This window comes from Dermacentor silvarum, chromosome 9 (genome assembly GCF_013339745.2).
Source record: "Dermacentor silvarum isolate Dsil-2018 chromosome 9, BIME_Dsil_1.4, whole genome shotgun sequence".
NCBI classification, from domain to species: domain Eukaryota; kingdom Metazoa; phylum Arthropoda; class Arachnida; order Ixodida; family Ixodidae; genus Dermacentor; species Dermacentor silvarum.
The window spans coordinates 98,012,575-98,028,797 of record NC_051162.1 but is presented as its reverse complement, the minus strand read 5'-3'; the positions used below and the strand labels follow the sequence as shown (position 1 = coordinate 98,028,797).

Below are 16,223 nucleotides of genomic sequence, written 5' to 3'. Positions count from 1 at the left end.
ACTTTTGAGTGTCACCTGTTCTTTTGGACATAATTTGCCAGATAAATTCATCATATAATACATGACTAACAATTTTGCTGCTGTGTGATTTTTTCTTCACTTTAGCTACGTCATTTACTTTTTCTCTATTTTAAAAGTAGTTCGATGCTCAAAAGGTGCACTGGCGAAGGAATAATAAATGAAGTGGTATTTGCGAACTGCACTTGTGCAAAGCAGCCAATCCTTACCTAAGTGAGAGGAAGCTTTAGCAAGCCAGGGAAGATGTAAAAATGAAACACAGCCGGCAACAATGCTATGATGTTCCCGCACCGGTACACTGAGATGCTAGGGATGTTTAGAGCGTCTAAGGCCAGTTTAGTTTAACTATATATCTACTGGCAAGAAGTACTAAATATATATCTACTGGCAAGAAGTACTAAATTATATACTGCATTCTAAAAGAACCAAAGACACAGTGACAAGCTTAGATAGCTTTTCCATTGCCAAAACAGTTAAAATGTCAGAAAATAATTTAAAATATGTGATAGCGCACTGGTGTTTCAAGCTTTCAGTGCATAATTAAAAGACATACTGAAAAGGGGAAAGATGGTCTTCCTTTTCTCCATCACACCTTTCCCACTGAATTAACGAGAGTGAGAGATTTTGAAATAATTGCCGGTTTAAACTGATTTATAGAATTTCTCACAGTTGCACTATACAATTCTTGAAATCAATGTTATTATCTATATTCTAGGAAACGTACAGCTTAAACATATATCTCCTGTCTAATTTAAGCTGGCATACACGACACGGGACTAGCACAAGCCTGTGTCTGGTGAAGTGGGTTTTCAGACGCCCATCATGGGGCATAGACGCTGACCGGCTGCGTCAGCCTACTCCACTGCGTGTTTGTATGTTATGTGCTGTTTCTGCAATGTTCCTTCATTGATAATGTACATGCTGAACTACTGCTGCATGCTACTAAGCAAGCATCCTGTCTACGTGGACAGTTACTGTGGTAGGGAGCACGGTAAGTGTGTAACATTCAATGCAGTGTTCACTGCACAGACTACACTGAACATGGCCATTGCGTGGCCGTTCCTACTGTTCCAAGTGCAGCACCTTTAATTTACCTGTCAGGATAATTAAAAGCATGTGTACTACAGTGTTCAAAATGGATAATTAGCCAGTTTTCACATGCACTAGCGGCAGCACCGTCGTACGAGCCACATCGCTCATCGAATGAAATGTGGCTTTGGCGTTGCTTTCGCGAGCAAAAGATGAGATGCCAGGCATCTCTGGCTGTGACAAGCTGACCCGATTAAATGGCCGATTATTCTAGTGCTTGCGAGGTCATGGTCCGGCCGTGCTAGATGACCGTGTAAGATCGCTACATGAGTATATCAGATAGAGCAGCATGTCTTCTTCGTTTGCGTCTTTCTTTTTTGTGTAGTTTGCTCCGATAGAATATTATATGGCAAGACTCGACGAATAACTTGTAGCTCCTGCAGTCAAGGCCTCTTCTTTGTCACCTCAGTCACTCTGTATTAGTCTACGATGCACTCACGGTACAGACGTGCGAACGTGCCAAGTTATTCCACCCATCGCAGGTGTGGGGAACCACACCTGTGCACACTTCTAGTGTGATATAATAGGCGACATAGTGCATGGAAAATGCTGCAGCAAACACATTAAACCACTAGCAGAGCATGTGTGTGGCCTGGCTTCCAGTGGAGGTGGGGCTATTAAAGTTACTGTATTCTCACCATCACCACCACTTATGCGTGTAATTGCACTTTTGTGGTGAAATATGAAATACTTGACTTAACTAGTTGCATTTTAAAGTGCAAAAAGTGACTGCAGCGATTTCCTCATACTTGTTTCTTCAACTGAAAGACCATAGGTTCCTTTTTGTACTGAGCATACTCTAGTATGCAGCCCTCTCTTCAATGCAGATAGTACATACAAAGCGGGAACGCGAAGTCGTGCTGTGTTAGTGAACTACAAATGCACGAAAGCAAAGTGGCCACTGTGAGAGGGATTATGGTAAGCCAGAAAGGATACATGACAAGTGGTAATGCCACCTTCAAGTCACATTCTGACAGCGTCCATACACCAGTCTACTTAAATGTTTCTCAGTAAGATGGACTGGACTGCATTCTAAAGGAGCTACGCACAGAACAAGTCTAGAAAACATTCCTGCTGCCAGGGTTTCAGTTTCAAGTTCAGGAAAGAGACATGTGGCCTCCATTTTTTCTCTTTACCCTATCTTACCAATTTAATGAAAAAAGAAAGTTTGTTGAAACAATACTTTACCATTCTTAACTGGTTTTATGTTGCTACCTTTACTGTATACCTTAAGGACTTGCCAACAAGTTGTTACACCGCAAATTTTGTGCTCTTGGCCGCAGAAGATGCATTTGAGATTGTGACCAAGTGTGCAGATATGGCGACTCACACCCAGCGAATGACGCTGTTGTGCAGTTCTTGAGCCAGAGTCAGTGTCCGAGTTAGTTCCAGAGCAAATAAATGGCTGAAGAGGGATCTCAAGCCAGGCATGAAATGCAGGTGAATATAGAGGTTGTTATGGCAGAGGAATAGTGCAGAGACTGGATACAGATTTACCACGCATTGTCGACTACCAACTTCTGATGTTTATTGCAAGAGCTGCAATATGTCGTCGTACGTTGTGACATCAATGAATTCATATAGCTTGTGATTACCATGTATATCCCTGTGCAATTAGCTTACATCTCGGGGTATTTTTGACATAAAATCTATCACCACCAACTTTTGTTCAGTAAATTTGTTAACAATTTATCGCTCTTCTTGAACTGATTGTAAACATAAGTTCAGTTTATTTTTGTTACTCAAACACCTTTGCGTGTTCATCATTTGGTATGCATCTAGCATTGAAACCGGCTGCCCGGTAGTATTGTGTTATAACTGATTACTCTCTTTTTCCTTGCCATGTTTTCAACTGTTTTGTTGTAAGTATTAATTTAGTTTTTCCTTTTTTCATCTTATGTACCATATAAACTGGAACATTGGTCGACCCCTTATGGTGAAGTGGAAAAAAACAACTGCAAAGAAAATCAGTAGCACGCATTTATTATTGCGAAGGCACTGTCACAGGTAGTGAGCGCACATGAAGCTCTGACACATAGTCTGCAAGTCCGTCCTCATGATGAGGATGCACTGCACGATGCACACGCAATGACATTTCACGCGGTTTGCAAGCCAACAGTTTTCCTTTTTGCACCCACCAATATCGATAGCAACCTTTTTCACAAATACCAAACTGGCCCTGAATCACCATGTTGCCGTTCGCTTAGGCAACATCTACGACATTTGAACACTGCTGAAAACTGTCTGCCTGTGGCGCTACTCATCACTCACAAAAGATGCACACACATGAGGCTGATTGGAAGAGTGTACACAGGAAGACACAGCAACAAAACAAGAAAGCATGCCAGCAGTCACGTTTGTATATGAATAAGACTATGACTATGCGCTCACCAATATGTGTGCCATCATTTGGCAGACACAAATTCTGCTTAAGATTACCATATAAGATGAGGGGCGACATTAGTCTGCTGCTTTCAAGAAAATATCTACGACTTATGTTCCAGTGTATGTGGTAGCTTGCTTTCAAGCAAGGAACATTGAAATAACTGTAGCAAATGCACCCAAGAAATGGCTACCTGTCTACACAAATGGTTCGGTTTCGTTCAAAGTGTTTTGGTCACTTCCTCTCCGTACTACTGTTTGTATTGCTAACATTGTATAAGTTCTGCATGTTCCTCTAACACACCTTTTTTTTCTTGACATTAACCCACGATGATGATGATATATGAATTTTATTGGTGCGAGGGCCAGGGATGGCCAAACAGTGCCAAGAAAAATAGTAAAAGCAGTCTATGAAGTGGTAAATGGCAGATGGTGATTGCACATGGGCTGTATAGAGGCCTAAAACATTCGCTGTTAATGGCATAAAATGCGTAGACAATAAAATAATGAGAATGACAAGTTATATGGGCTATGATCATGTAACATATTTTATATGTGGATAACACAATAAATTGTGTCACTGCCAATGGCATAGCTGCCTCACCGGGGCCCTTGAGTGCAAGGGTCCAGAGGCATGTGCCTTACAGCACTAATATCGCAGCGGCACCCTGTAGAGAGAGGGCGTGCTACGAATCTCTTGGGCTGATAACGTGCAACACAGCATTGTTAAAAAAATTAAGCACCGCTTTAGTCTCGAAGAATGGTTCTGCGTCAAGAAACAGTGCGGGATGAAGGGGGATACGCTGCTGGTAAGCTTGAGGAAAATGCTTTTTCGTTCAGGTTCTGCTTCCCGACACTCCAGCAAGACGCCTCTCGCCATGTCTACCACAGCTGGGAGGTTCAGCACCAGTTAAAAGACAAGAATGGGTACCATAGGTGTGCGCTATTCTCAGTCGGCAATGAGCACATCACATCGTCGTGACTTTGATAGTGGCGACCAATTCTCTAAGTGGGGCTTGATTACGTGGAGCTTATTCAAGGTTTCGGCATCCCACGTGTTGCCAATAGCTCCTGAGCTTTTTACAAGTGGATGGCTTCAGGTCTGTGGCTGGGACTGCTATGTACAAATTGCTAGCTTTCGTTACCATGGCTTTAGCCATTTCATCTACTAGCACATTTCCCTCGATGCCTCTGTGCCCAGGCACCCAACATAATAGAACATGTTGGTTAGACATATAGGTTCTGCATAGCAGTGCATAAAGGTAGTTGATTATAGGATATTTATGTTACTGTAGTGATATTAAAGCTTTCACTTCACTTAAGGAGTCTGTGAATATAATTGCTTTTGCAAGGCTTGTTTTGCTAATATGTTTCACAGCCGCCATCACTGCATAGGCTTCTGCAGTAAAGATGCTGGTTTCAGGACGTCGGATTCTGAAAATCATGGACCAGCAGCTGCATATGAGACGCCGAAGTGTGACTTCAATGCGTCTGTGTAGAATTGTGGGCAAGAGTACTTCCACTGGAGTTCAAGGAAGTGCATACGAATGTGCACCTCTGAAGCGTGTTTAGTGATTTCTGCAAATGACAAGTCACACACTATCTCCTGCCACAGCCAAGGCGAAATCGGCTTTGCTGGAGCCATTATTTCATGTGTAGGGAGCGGAATACCCATGTCCTCACTCATTTCCTTAGGCCAGTGAAAAGGGCTGTCTCACAGAAGGTCGGTTGCGAAAAAGTGTACTAGATGTTGAATCGTTTATCGTAGAATAGGATGTTCACAGTTCGAGCTTACTTTCAGAAAATATAAGAAACTAGAGTATGTCCTCTGCAGATCATGAGACCACACATTTGATTCTACATAACGGCTCTGTAAGGGACTTGTTCTGAAGGCACCGGTCGCGTGGCAGATACCTAGATGGTGCATAGGATCTAGCACCTGCAGGGCGCTGGGTGAAGCAGATTCGTAGACTACAGCACCGTAGTCTAAATGCGAGCATATAAGGCTCTTGTGCAGAATCACGAGGCACTTCCTGACACTACCCCATGTTGTGTGCGACAGGATTTTAAGGATCTTTAGCGTTCTTAGGCATTTACCTTTAATATGCTTTATGTGAGAAATAAATGTAAGATTTGAGTCTAGTATGATACCTAAGAATTTGTGTTCTGCATTCACAGGAATGTGTTCTCCATGGAGTTCAATATTGGGCTCTGGGACCAGGCTTCTTTTTCTTATAAACAGGACACAGGAGCTCTTTTGGGGATTGAGCTTAGACAATTCGTTCAGGCCTAGCTGAACTTGTCGCTCACAGATGGACAGGTTACATGACTTGAATCCTATCTGCACTTCATCATATGCACAATAAAATAAACTTCATGGAATACAGGAGTGCAATGAATTCATTTTAAGAATAAAGAGGGTGCAACTAAGGACGCCACCCTGAGGCACTTCAGTTTCCTGTACAAATTGCCTAGAGAAAATGTTTCCAATTCTAACACGGATGTCCAGTTAGAAAGGTAGCTTTCAATGAAGCTTAAGTTTCCACAGATTTTCATTTCGAAAATGTCTCTCAATATTCCTTAACGCCAGGTAGTGTCATATGCTTTTTCCATATCGAGGAATAGCGACAGAAAGAATTGTTTACGAATGAAGGCATCATGAATGATTCTCTCAATGCATACGTGATGGTCAGTCGTTAACCAGCCTTCCCTGAAGCCACACTGGCATGCATCAAGCAGTTTGTTCGATTCCAGAAAATGTAGACAACGGCAATTAACCATTTTTTCGAAAAGCTTACACAGGCAACCCGTAAGCGCTACTGGGCGGTAGCTTGTTACCAGAGGAGGAATCTTTACCCTGCTTCAGAGCTGGAAGCAACAGCTTCTTTCCATGCAGCTGGAAGGTACGCGGCAGTCAAAATTTTATTAAAATGTACTAGGAGCGTCCTTAATGTGTCTGTCTGGAGGTTTTTAATCATGCCATACATGATTCTGTCGACCCCTGGGGCAGAGCTCTTACACACGTTCAAAGAAGCTCTTAACTCGGCGATACTAAAAGGAAGGTTATAAGCGTCATTCTGTGTGCACTGAGTTGAGTGCCTTTATTTCAGCTGTGTTTGAGAAATGATTCGGAGTACTGGGTCAAGCTAGACACACGCTCTTCACCGAGAGCGTTTGCCTGGTCTTCCAGGCTGTTCCCTTGTTCATTGACAAGCGATAATGGATGGGTTTCCTACCCCTTTAGCCTTCTCAGGCAATTCCATACTTTAGAATCCTGTAAGATGTTATGCCAGACGGAAACCTCTCCCAGCTTGCCCTCCTTGCCTGTCGCCGTGTCCGTCTTCGCTTTGATTTTACCAGTTTAAATTCTATGAGATTTTCTGCAGTTGGGCAGTGACGCAGTACGCCCCACACTTTGTTTTTTTCGTGCCAGTCTGCACTCCTCATTCCACCAGGGGACACGTTTTTTACATGAGAGACTTTGTGTGTTTGTGGAATAAATTTTGCATAAACAATGTTTAAGACCAAGACGTTGCGGTTGCTGCAATAAGAATCGTCACTTTGGTAGTCATTGTTGGGTCCTTAAGCTGTCTTCCATGTTCATCGAGTTGCTTCACCATAATGTCACCATCTAGTTCAAATTTGTACCTTGCTGCGGTTCTTGACTTGCAGCATTTATTGCCTCTTCCAGTGACATTGTGAAGGTAGCTATACGTCTGCCTATCTCACATGGCTTGTGGCACCTGTAAGGAGGGGAGAACAGAATACAACAGATGATGTAAAAGATGTCACAGCCATTGTCATTTCATTGTTATTATGCCGCTGTGATCATTGATATCGCTGTCATCTACGTCATGCCTTCTTTGCCATGATGCTGTTGTCATGTCATCGTCACACATATTCTCCTCACATGCATACAACTGCTCACCTCAGAAGGACACGTTGCATCATCTCGTAGCACTATGTTATACCCCAAATGAGACTAGCTAATCCACAAAATGTTTTATAGAACATTGACTCCTACAGTGCAGTCGGATCTTGGTGACATTTTATCCTTGCTTTTGATTGTAGCCTGGATGCCCTGCCAAAAGAGCAGGGCTTGTAATATGACAGAAACTGCAAGCACCAAGTGACACTATGTGAACTTCTCATGTTCTTTTGATATTCAGTGTCATTATGTTCCACAAGATTTATTTACTGGCCCTTGTGATTGATGTCTGTCTGGAAAGACCGGAGATGCCTTCTCTCTGTGACATCTCCGCAGGCTTATGGCACAATAAAATATGCACAGGTTGGGAGGGCACAAGGCAAGCCTTGGCTTGCAAAGGATATGTTACAACTGGTATGGTAAGTTGTAATTGTTTACCAGTAGCAACCAGTATGTAGCACTGACTTGCAAAGCCTCATCTGTGAGTTGGCCCTTATGTCTGTCTCCCTTCATTTACGCACCTTTTTGTTTGTACTGTTACAGTCTTTAAGAATGAAGCTACGTTTAAGTGCCGACAACAGGAATGCAAACTGTGCTGGCACTTAGGAGTGCCCTCTTTCTGTGCAGGAGGCGCCATAGGCTCATGAGAAACGCAGCCTGGAAGAGGCCAGGGAGCCATCACTGCAACATGCCTCAACTGCCAGTGAGCACAATGCTCAGCTGGCTCCCTCTTTTATTTCTTTATTCCTTTCGCAGGGGTTGCTGCGTATCATAATGTTGGAATGAAGTACTATATATAAAAGCATGGAGGCCTGTTTCACGTAGTCATTGCAAAACCACCTGGTTTATTCGTTTGGCCTGTATAACCATTTAAGAGCATTACGGAAACACCACGAGAGGGTGTGCTCCAATGCTTGCCAGCATTGAAGCCAGTCTACTATGATGGCTAGAAGACAGCTTTGGGCACAAATATTAGAACCTGTCACTATAGCTTGACACCACCTCAGGTCAGAGAAAACAAAATCGGAAAAAAAACTACAGACTAGAAATGGCCCAGCTATTATCACCTTGCGTGTGAAATCCCCCTCCCCCCAAAAAACACAATGGGGCTTGCTTCAAGTGCACAATAAAATGTTACTACACCTCGTGTGCAAACTCAAGGCAAGCAATCTTTCCTGTGAGTGTAAAGGCAGGCTCCATAGCTGTCATCTTGTTTGGATATTAAAGTAGCCTGCCTCGTTCTTGACTTGGATGTCGTCTTCAAAAAATGGCCTTGATTGCCAGCTTTGGAACAAGACTGATAGATAGATGTCCCCCCCCCTCTCCCTTAGGCTTTGCTATCTATTTAGTCCCCTGAAGAAGGAAGTGTTGGAACCAACTCAGAGTTCCAAGATAAACTAGTTGGCTTTTGCTCAAGATGGTTAGCTGTGAAAGTGATGGCCGAGAGAGGAACAAACAGTGCATGCTTGCATCTGTGTTTTCCTGTTGTCTGCACTATTTGCTATGCTGAGTGAGCATTTAGAGGGTTATGCTAAACTCGCACACTCGCTTGTGGTACAGGAGGCAGCACTGGTGCCACAAATTTCTTGCACAATAAGTACGTGGCTCTGCCTTAACTCAGCACCGACCACAAGACATGAAGAATGTCCAGCTGATGCCAGTTCTTCAGATAACTCAAATGACAATTGAGCCTTTCCCCACAAGCTTCCGAACCAAGGAGCCAGCTTCCCAATGCTTAGCTCTTGCTTTTCTTTTCATCTTGTTCTTGTATGGCTGTAAAAATAGCGATGACTTTTTCAAGATGTAAGATTGTCTTCCCGTGCTGTGCCAACTCGAACTCTCTTCATCTATATTTTGAAGTAACTCGGCAATGTTGAAGTGGCACTCATGGATTCGACTAGTCTGTCAGAAGCCACGTAGAAAGCTTCAGGAATTTGAATCTTTCTGAAAAACTCTCCAATAACTTTTCACCGCACTTTGCAGGTGCGGTGGCGAAGCTGGCAGCAAGGACTTCGCAAGTATTTTTGTTCCATCTTTCCACCCTCACTTCAGTGTGATGCCCATTAACACCACTTTTGTTCCTGCTGCATGGTTCCAACGAAGAGTGGAATTCCCGAGGAGGAACTGCAAGCACAAGTTCCTGTAAAAGAATTTTTGTGCATGTACTGCAGAAGCTCACGTTATGTCCACAAGTCGAGGCTTTTATCATGTTTTATTCACATTTTCCCTAGGCTTGCTGCAGGTCAAGGATTGTTACGTTGGTTTCCTTTGTACGTTTTTAATTTATATCTTCAACTGCTTCATTAAATTTTTTGAATCCGCTCAATGGAAGGCTGCTATTGCGTTCAATTTTACTTACCCTCACCAAATCTCCACATGCTGATCGGTGTGCGTCTTGCAGCCAGCGGCCCCTCAAGTTGTCCCGAACAGCTTATTTCCCAATCATCTGTAGCACTCCTGTTGTGACTGTTTGCTGCAACAAATTTTTTTTAGTGAGGTATTGGGGGTTTAATTCCCAGCATAGCTCGTAGGTGCAAAAGTTCCTTCACTATACCTTACTTGTGAGGAAACGCTTGTTAATACCTGGTTAATTTTGTTCGGATCGATTTCATGCTCAAAATTACAAGCAGCACATTGACTGTCATGCATGCAGCAGAAGGGAAACTATGAGCCTAACTATATGTTAGGATTGTAGTAAACATAGCTGAGTGTCTTGGATCCTAGAAGGGTTCCTTAAGAATACACAGGGGCGACTGCCTTAAACATCTGATAAGAATGCAACAGAGAACTTCGCTAAATATATAAGAATATAGCAAGGTAGATACAGAGGTTTGAAGGAAGAGATAAACGCGTAAAGTGATGTAGACAAAATGCTAGACTGACGAATATCTATAGATTACTTGATTAGCTCAAGCAGGCTAGGTGACTATTTGTCGCTGCCCCATTTCAAAGGGGTTACTAAAATATCATCGTTTAAGGTCACCAGATAAACAAGTTTAAGGTTTCACCATTCTTTCGTGTACAGCCAGGTTGCCTTGACGTTGTGCCCCATGTTTTATTTGTGCTAGAACTGCATGCGATATTGATGTTTTTATCTTATGGTTATGCAAGAGTTTTCTTTCTTATACTAAAATGTAAGCACTTGTGCTAGGATGTCAACATTTCTGCTTAATGTTAACGGTATGGCCAGACTGCTAAAGTTGGAAGGAAGACAAGAAAGATCTGTGCTCACTATGCACCAGTTTCATGCTATATATTTAAAAATTGTTTGTTTTACTTCGAAAACCTGCTTTTAGGCATACATGTATTTCTTTAGATCCAGCTCTTGTTATGAAGACTTAATTCTAAGTAAGCTCTGTTTCCACATGCCTGGCCATGTTTCAGGCCAGGCCACATTCAATACAAGCCAAACCTTTCATATCCCGAGGTTTCCATGGAGTGACAGCACCCTTTTAAGAGACTCGCGTCCACGGTGGCACCAGATTTTCCTCTGGGCTCCATTGCTAGAAACCCTGTAGGCCTGATTGGAAGTCAGCGTTCAAGAATCTACAGACCCTGGCCACAAGCTCTGTTGCTCAGGCGGAACAAGGTGTGTGCAGGGGCCAAGGTAGACGAGCTGCCACTTCCAGAAGAGCAGGCAGCACCGGTTGAGCCAGAGCAGATTCCTGTGGCAAACGTGTAGGCAGCTATGGGAGCCCATCAGCTCCAGTTATTGGCATTGTGTGATTTTTTAAAAATTGTGACAACAGCTAAAGGGACATCAAATGGCAACAACAAATTAGTTTGGACTGGTTTAACATTCTCTAAAGACTATTTGGTGGGAAATAGTATATTATTACTGAAAAAAAAAATGAAAACCACACTTTTGTGAATGTGTGTGTGTGCTTTCAAAGTTTTGCACTAGTACGTTAGTGTGACATCAATGGAGTTAAAACTGTTTTCTGATACTTGGGCTGTTAGTATGGTGTCTGCCACAATGCCTAACATAAATAAAATGCAAACTTTGCTACACTGGACTGGTGGCATTGCTTGTCACTGGTAGGGTAAAACAAAGTACAGACTGTGCGTATGCTGTTGCAGTGAACAAGATACCATAGTTATTTGGATCTAGGCCAACAGCGTTTTAAAACTCATGATTCACAAAACTACCAGCTTAGGAAGCCTACATGCAACACCGTTTTAGGGTGGTGACAGCCTTTGTAAGGGTACTTGCCGCCGCCAGCTAACTTGGCGGGTTAAATCTGGGGCACAAAATGGCGAAAGACCTGCCGACAGACCACATTTCCCACAACCCTTGGTGACGTGAAATTAATTAACTTATTTTAATAAACTTTGGCCTCAGCAGCCAGAGACAAATGGCGCGTCTGAGTGCTGTACGCGGCACGTGTACGTTTTAAACAGACTAGTAAGGACAGTCTTTATTACAGCACACTTCGAAAAGCACCCTTTATATATTATGTACAACTGGAAGGCAACGACAATGCTTAATGCAGTTAACATTCTTGGCGTGAGATAATGCTACCACGAGCATGCCATCGTGCCTTATAACTTGTTGCTTTACATGTGTCGCAGGACATACAATATAAAAGTAAGTTTGATGTGTTAAAATAAAAGGAAAATGCAACTAGTATATTAAAGATAGATGCAGGTTTCTTGTGTGCATTGGCGCAAACTAAATTAAAGAAATTTAATAGATCGCGTGCCAACATGAGTACATTAAAGATGGATGCAGGTTTCTTGTGTGCATTGGTGCAAAACTAAATTAAAGAAATTTAATAGATCGCGTGCCAACATGAGTACATCAGAGCGTGACAAAAAAAGGCAGAAAGACGGGGGATCAAAATGGCTACCCACCAAATTTGGCGGTAAATAGCGGCCAAAATGTTGGTGTTGTCACCACCCTAAAACAGTGCTTGAATGTAGGCTACCTATACAAGGTGCTCCTAAATTCATGGCTGCTGCTTCTCGTGCAGGTCTCCACAAGCGCCAGCTGGTGCATTTCAGCCAGGATCGGCCGTACGGCCTAGTCGTCATCGAAGTCAACCAGCAAGGAGAGGGCCCCCCGCCAATCAGTCGACAGCCCAGTCCCTGAGCGACCACCATTTGTGCAGCCCTGTGAACAGCACCATTGTTGGGCCAACATTTCTTTTTTTGTTTTTAAATTTTATTTATTAATACCTCAAAACACCCCAGGCATGGGGTCTTACGTGAGCGAAGGGCAATTATTTAATTGGGACAACATTCTCTTTGTACCTGTACTGACAGGGCAGGCGTCCCCTCTTGACACATTTGGTGACAAACCAATATCTTCAGATATTTTCTGTTACTATTTCCTGTATCACCCAGAAGGGAAACTGTATATCTGTTATTTTATTGTTTGTTTGCTTATCTTGTTTCTTCCTTGGTCATCTGATAAGCATTATTTATTTATTCATTCATCTTGAAAAAATGCTTACAGGCCTCGTAAGTTGCACAAAGCATTGGGTAAGGGGGCATAATAGTAAGAAATAAATGGAAATAGAGCGATATTCACATAAGCAACATAATCGAAAACCGTTAGAAAATAGCACACACAAAAAAGAACCGCTAGACATAGTAGACAAAAGATAACAAGAACCAGAAACACAAGAATAGGACAGAAAAACCATGAACTCAAGTAAACAGCACAGTACTAATGTGTGAAAGTGAAAAAGAAAGAAATAACTGTATTGTTTCATGCTGCCATGCAGAGAAATTTTAAGAATGTGAGCTGGTTTGTTTAAGCTCGTATTTAAGTCGAGCCTAATGGTACTTGGCCTAGCCAATGATACGTTAGTCAAACTGTGTGCCTTGTTACCTGTGAGGAAATGCTTCATTAAGCAGGAACTGTAACCATTTGCATGGGCAAATGCTAGAGTGCTAAGTAGTTTTGTGCACAGCATACGCTTGTTCCTCACTGTCTGCACCACCCAGACATTTTCCTTGGGGTTCTTTCATTTCAGAGTGGCTATCTGTTCCTTCATCCCGTTCTTGTTCATGAAAATAGCCAGTCTGTTTTGTCATAGCAATAGTGACACTAGATATGTTCTCATCATATTATTTCCTTGATAGTTCTCAGTGGACAATGCTCCTTGAGAGGCTTGAAAACTGTCGTGTTGTTTATTCACATTGTCGTTTTCTCTCTTTTACATAAAGTTCTTTAGACTTGTTCGTTCCTTTTTATCTGAATTCGCTTGTGATAACACCTGTGATAATACACACTGGAGCTAGTCATGTGGACTTGCCTCAACATGGGACCCACCTGTGATAATTGTGATAATTGCACAGCTTCAAGGCATCAAGCTTTGTTTTAATTTTATTTTATTTAGTAAAGAAATACTGTGCTTACTGCTTTGTCACATTCTTCTACTTCACATCTTTGTGCGTTGAATCTGAAGCAAACTGTTCCACACATTGTCACGTAAAGTCGGTGACCTGCTGCGCACACAAGGGACAATAAATCTGGAAGGCCGGAACTGTAGCTGTGGGTGAACTTGTGCCTTGCAAAACAAAGCTAAGCCACTAAATGGTAGTGACTAGCACAAACAATGGTCGTTTATTGAACAGAGTGTTGTTCATGATTGAGAATTTACCAGAAACCAGCAATCATTGTGGTAATTCTGAAACTATACACGAGTTTCTTGAAATCTAGCAGGAGGCTCACATCTTTTCAGAGGTAGCCAGTTTATTAAATGTGTACAAGTAACCTTATAGCGGAAAGGATGCTTGTCTGTGCTGTTTAGACTATGTTAGAGGTTTATTTAGAGAATCAATAAAGTGAGTTCTGTCAAGGTCAGTCTTTGAGATCTGCGACTGCAAGAAGGTGATGTCTGTGAACCCGGACGTGAGAAGTACGTGATGTCAAACTGACCAGAATTGAAAAACAAGTAATTGCAGTGCCTATCATCATCACCACTTTAAACGATTTTTCAGGATTTCAAGGAGGTGTACGAACCCTGGTTATTCTGCATAGGTCAAGCTCGATTTTTGTCATCTTCCACCTTTCTTTCACAGATGGCGTGTACCAGGCCAACTGATGCTCCTAAACGTTTAAAAAAAATATCATGATAGCATACAGAGGCAAGTGCTTGACTATCTAGAGCCACTTCACATCACATGCCCCCCAGATAACACACGATAATCCCAAAAACCAGCGAGAATTGCGATGTTTAAAACGCACTGCATACATCTTAGTGGGAAACTGCAACCGAAGTTTCGAATTGAGTAAAACATTCCCACGTCTGACTGCAGATACATGGCCCCCACAGCAGAAAAATTGTAAGTATTAAATACAAGCAGAACCATCACAGCAAGCATGCAACAATCCTGTGGCTCTGCCAAGAATTTTGTTCTACACTTGACCATGGGTTGGGTGCGGGGCAGGCTGGTGCTTTTGCATATTGTTTCATGCCAGGTGTGCAGGGCACAAAGAAATTTGGGGATAGGGCCAGTAGCGCACCCAGGATCTCTGCCAGGGGGGGGGGGGGGGGAAGCAAGCACTTTGCATAATATGCAATTGCCTTGCTTTAGCCAGAGGAGTCCAACAGCAAATGAAATGCTTAATAATTATAATAATAATGACACCATGGATGATGACGATGTTGATTTATTCAGCGTTGTACTCACAGTAATTTAAGAGTGAATGAATAAATACAAGACAATGATAGAGTGCTTTTGTCAATGAGGAAAATTCGACCTCAAGCCACCTCCTGAATTGTAGAACAATGTGAACAGAGCAGTGAAGGTATATGTTGGACTGGTGGGGTTGGACACGTGGGGTCGGGGGTAGGTGGTTAATTCGGCCTCAGGGGGAAGTAACAACACCCGACCCCCCGTCGGTGCGCCACTGGATAGGGCATATTCATGGTATAACCCCCCTCTCAAAAAAAAAAAATAATTAGAATAATGGCTACGCCACTGACAGTGTGTGATGAACCCAAAATAATGAGAACTAGCATCTATCTAAGCACCAGGTGTACACACGATACAATGAGAACAGCACATGCGTGTGGTTCTGCATTCTGCGCGATATCTGCTTACCATCATGTGCCCATGTAACGTGTTCAGTCAGCAATGATGAATAACTGAATACCTTGAGAACATTATTCGACGAAGTACACCGCGAAATGCACAGTGACCACAGTGCACATTAAAATGAGAAGCCCGAACCGACGTATTCTACGCGAGTACGCGCGTTCATAAACGATGTCGTGGAACACAGCTCTGGAATAGAAACAACGACGCTGAGATTACGGTGACCTAGTAAGCGCATGAATTTGTAGATTTTACACTCTAGTGACACTTTATCTGTGCCGACTGAATCCTAGGTCCGTGTATCATACGCGAATGAACACGCACGGCAAGTCTTGGAACACATAAATACGAGCTGCGTCCAACAACAAAACACAACACTCGCAGTATTATCTTCGCTGATTTTCTGTCATTGAATGTTTTGCACATTACATCATTTACATCTCATTTCTGTGAGCTAAAAAGCATTAAGTAGTCTATATTATGCGAATTGGTGCTAACGTTCAAGAAAATCTCGTCATTGTGACGGGTTCTTTTACCTGTAGTATGAAGAACAAAGGGGGCGAGAGATGGTTTTGATCACGACGATTGGCAGCACGTAGTTCTGGCACGTCGCGGTTGTGTAGGTGCTGGAAATATTTTTAATGAATGAACTTTTAGCATTATTCACTACAGCTCGTCAACCAATGCTCGTACCATGTGCGGCGAAAGCGATACTGCCGCGTTTTGGTTTTCTTCCAATCCTGCCCTAGCGGCC

General features: G+C 42.7%; 1 long non-coding RNA gene across 3 annotated transcripts; it reads right to left on the bottom strand.

Moving 5' to 3' along the window:
• Positions 1–6,080: 6,080 nt before the first annotated feature.
• LOC119464858 (uncharacterized) lies at positions 6,081–16,163 on the bottom strand. Of its 3 annotated transcripts, XR_007463653.1 has the most exons (5): positions 16,006–16,163; positions 14,391–14,477; positions 10,830–11,082; positions 9,777–9,890; positions 6,081–7,232 (listed from the first exon to the last, which is right to left on the bottom strand). It is a non-coding gene; the product is annotated as an uncharacterized LOC119464858 (long non-coding RNA). The 3 variants fall into 3 exon arrangements; XR_005194632.2 differs by lacking the exon at positions 14,391–14,477; XR_007463654.1 differs by lacking the exons at positions 14,391–14,477; positions 16,006–16,163 and adding an exon at positions 13,785–14,143.
• Between the last annotated feature and the right edge of the window lie 60 nt (positions 16,164–16,223).